The following is a 3,880-nucleotide window of genomic DNA, read 5'->3' on the forward strand; positions in this document are numbered from 1 at the left end:
GAAGGCAGGATGCAAACAGCACTGTAAAACTTCTGGGGTTTGCTTTTTTTCTTTCTGGCAGAGACAAGGTGAGTTGTAAAACCTTCCAGTGAAGAGAAGTGGGCCAGGTACAAGCTAGTTCTTGCACCACAGTTGCGGTATTTCTGCGAACAAATTGTAGGGTTGGGTCTCTGAGTCGATGTTTCCCTCACTCTTAGGAAGCTTCTCTTGAGTCACTTTGTGATCGTGGTTCAGAGGGACACAATGTGCATAAAAGCTGTCTGGCCGTGCTGGGTCATCAGCTTCTACATGCCGACACCCTCAGTGGTGCTGAGGGTTCCTGTGAGCAAACTAGTAACTGGTTCCTCTTGACACAGCATAACTCGCCAAAAGCTCGTTCCACCGGAATACTTGCCAGTGAAGATGCCACCTTTCCTCCGTCTGGTAACATCAGTAGAAGTAACACATTGCTGTTTTATCTAAAGGCGTGGAGAGAAGCGGTGAGTGAAATGCAAACACTTTGGGCGTGGGGAAAAGGTGCTCGGGTCCCCGGTGTCTGAGGACTGCAGGGCTTCTTTGCAAGACAAGTCATTTGAGGTGAATATGAAAAGCTTGGCTCTTTGTGCCTGATTCAACTTTCAGGCTCTGTATCTTTGAAAAGAAAAGGGTCATTCCAGGGAAAGGTGATCCCTGACGGAGGTGTTCTGCCTTCAGTGGAAGTGTTGCTTTTCGGGACTGCTGCTTACAGATCCCCTTATTGTGAAACTCATAGAATGTCAGGCCCTTTCTGCAAGTTTCTCCTGGAAGAAAATTGCCAGGGTTAAGGATATTCCTTGTCAGAAGTTCCTCGTGTGTGCTGTCGGTACCGTGAAGTGGCTGTAACAGAGAACAGGGCACAGTTTGCCCTCTGTTCGGTACTGGAGAGGAACGCCGAAGCAGCGGGAGGGTCGCTGCAGATTCCTCCACCCCAGGGGCTGGCACGGTGGCATGCTTGGGCTCATGAAACCACCCGTCTGGTTGCCTGAGTTATAGAATCGCAGGTTGGTTTGGGTCAGAAGGGACCTTAAAGATCACCTGTCAAGTGTCACCCAGAGGGCTGGACACTGGCCTCACCACAGCCAGGGGTCAGAGCAGGACAACCTGGCCTCATGGTGCAACGGCAGCGCATCTGACTCCAGATCAGAAGGTTGTGTGTTCGAATCACACTGGGGTCAGGGGCCAGGAAAGGTGGACTTCAGCCCCCCAAGGCTATTCCTGCTTTTGGTGCAGGCTGGACAGGCTCAGAGGACGTGTAAGGATGCTCAGCTACAGAAACATGAGTCAAAAAGGACGCACTGCGGCTCCTTGGGGCTTCAGAAGAAATCAGACTGCGATATTTGTGTCTTATCTACAGTCTTGAACAATACTCAAGCAATAAAGTTGGGTTCTGTTTTTTTCTCTCCCGCTCTGATTTTGCCCCTGGGAAGGGCAGCATAAAATTCTTTTGTTCTGTTCTTTTGTGTTGAAGATATTCGTGTGTGTAGCACGGATGCTGAGCTTAAGAGAAGCAAAACAGCAGCGTGCTACAGTGCATAAACGCCACGAGGAGCACTTTGTCCTTGTCCTGGAACAGAGCAAGAAAAAATAGTTTTGGGTGCTGTAATGCTACCGACTCCAGACCCCTCGGTGGTGGGGTGCTCAAGCTATAGTTTTTCTGTGATTTTTGTCTTCTCTCTCTCTGCTTCCAAGCCACTCCACAGTTTCACAAAGAGGGAGAGAAAATGAATCGGAGAAAGCTGGGTGAGGTGACCTCGCAGCCACCAACGTGTGCGGCGGGACATGAAGAGCACACGGGGAACAAACGGTTGTAGTGAGCCAGGCCTGCTGGGTAGAAGAAACAGGCTGCGCGTTGAGTGGTCCCGGTTTACCTTCTTGCCTGTTGTTTATTTATTTCTCCACTCGCCTGAACTTTGCCCGTCGTTTGGAAGCTGCAACGCTTTGAAGAAGGGTTCCTGTCTCTTTGCCAGCTCTCCGGTTGATTCCTGCTCCTCTGGGGCTTTTTTTCTTCATTTGTCTGTGGAGGTGGTAGCAGTCCTAGTGCAGAGAGGAGTCTCATCAGTTCAAGCCTGCGTGCTCCAGTTCCCGCTCTCTGGTGCAGACCTGCTTCCACTGCCTTTGCACCTTGTCACAGGTCGTCCTCGGGAGCCGGGTGGGAGTTTCTTTGCATGCCGGCAGGTGCTCCTCCCATCCTTATGCTCTCTGCTCTCTTTACAGAGACCTGCGCAGAAGGAGAAAGAAAAAAAGCGTTGGAGATATTGCAATAAAACCGTCTCTCCCGCCTGTGCAAGCTTGGTGCTGTCCATCAGCTGCAAAACCAGGGGCTCACCAGTGTTTAGCAGAGCCAGGAGGTGGCTTCTGCCACCAGTTGCAGTGGGGTTGCTTTACAGAATCAGAAGTGGAGAGGACAGTTGATTTAGTGATAACACATCTTGGCAGTAGAGGCTAATTGCAAGGCGCTTCAGATGCGCTTACTTGTTTTATGAACAGTGTGGCGATACTTCTTTGTGATCTCACCATGCCTATCTGGGTAGAGTGAGATATCATGTGATAATCAAAGGGAATTTGGCTGCCGTAGGAATTCACGTAATCCTTGTGGCAACATTCATTGTGCAATGTGGTCAAGGAGTGACCTGGAGCTTATCTGCGCTGTGTTTTTAGCCTCCACCTTGCAAGGACTTCCTATGCCTGCTTCAGTCCAGCAGCATTTCTCTAATGTAGGATATAAAATAATTTTAATACCTTCCAAAACCAATGAACGGAACAACAGGCTGGTTAGAAGCCTTGCAGCAATCTGCTATTTTTTTTGCAGCTATGGGAATAGCAAGTGAAGCAGCAGCAGCAGCCCTCCGGCTCTTTTAAAAAAATTCCAAAGGGTTAGCTAAGGCTTTGGACTTGAAAGTTGGTCCAGCTTGGGTGCTTGATTCCTGTGTCCTGTTGGCCCTAGCGTCCTCCTGCTAGGAATCTGGCTACACGGAGCCAACTGTAGAAGTGAGCCTCTGCTCGCTCTTCTAATTCAGTAGCCCTATTTGCAAACCAAAAACCTTACAGAACAATTTTTATGACCTCTAGCAACGTTAAAATCTCCTTTGAGAACATCCCATGTCTGCTCGCCACGTGCAGCTCGCTTAAAGTGCATCTAAAGATGCTGTGGGAACAGTTCTGACCAACCGTAATCCCTGTTGGATTTCTTAATCTGGAATAAATCGAAGTCCTTGTTATGACCGGGCGTTTAGAGACTGCACTTTCACCAAAAATGTTAACTGCCGGGTGGCTAGAGAAGCTGACATACTCGATTATTTTCAATTCAATTCCGGCAGTTGTCATAAAAAGATTAATGTAAGTCTTCAAAGACCCGGTTCTGAAATATACTGCCTGCTTCTGATGTCTCAATTGGTAAAGCAGTTCTAGAGTTGGTGTTATTTTTTTTAAAGGGAGAATTTTGCCGGTCTGTGTGGAAAAAGAAGCGCACCTGCTCCTCTGGGAGCCAGCCTGGAGAACTGGCGTCAGCCTGGGCAGTTTCTTCTATGTGGGTAACTGGTACTTGGAAATATCTGTTTCCTCATGATATTGCCTCGATCTTTTCTCGAAGCACTTGTATTTATGTCAAGAAAAGTTGGTTTCCTAAGCTGGGCTGCTCTTGTTTTCAGCCTGGCGGCTCCTTTGGACCCTTGTGTCCAAGGGAACATAACATGGTGAGGGCTCCCAAGGAGAACTGGGGAAGAAGTTGGCCTAACTACGTGACTGTAACAATACATAAGCGACTGGTGGAATATGAGTCATTAAATAATAAGATATGTGTTAAGTTACGCCGTTTCTCCACAACTGGGTGGCCAGACTCGCTGTAAGCGAGTCAGGACTCCGT

General features: G+C 48.6%; 1 non-coding gene across 1 annotated transcript; it reads left to right on the forward strand.

The window, feature by feature from the left end:
- Nucleotides 1–1,121: 1,121 nt before the first annotated feature.
- On the forward strand, nt 1,122–1,193 carry TRNAW-CCA. The gene has a single exon. It is a non-coding gene; the product is annotated as a tRNA-Trp (tRNA).
- Nucleotides 1,194–3,880: the final 2,687 nt, after the last annotated feature.

The sequence above is a fragment of the Apaloderma vittatum genome, unplaced genomic scaffold, assembly GCF_000703405.1.
Source record: "Apaloderma vittatum isolate BGI_N311 unplaced genomic scaffold, ASM70340v1 Scaffold20206, whole genome shotgun sequence".
NCBI lineage: Eukaryota > Metazoa > Chordata > Aves > Trogoniformes > Trogonidae > Apaloderma > Apaloderma vittatum.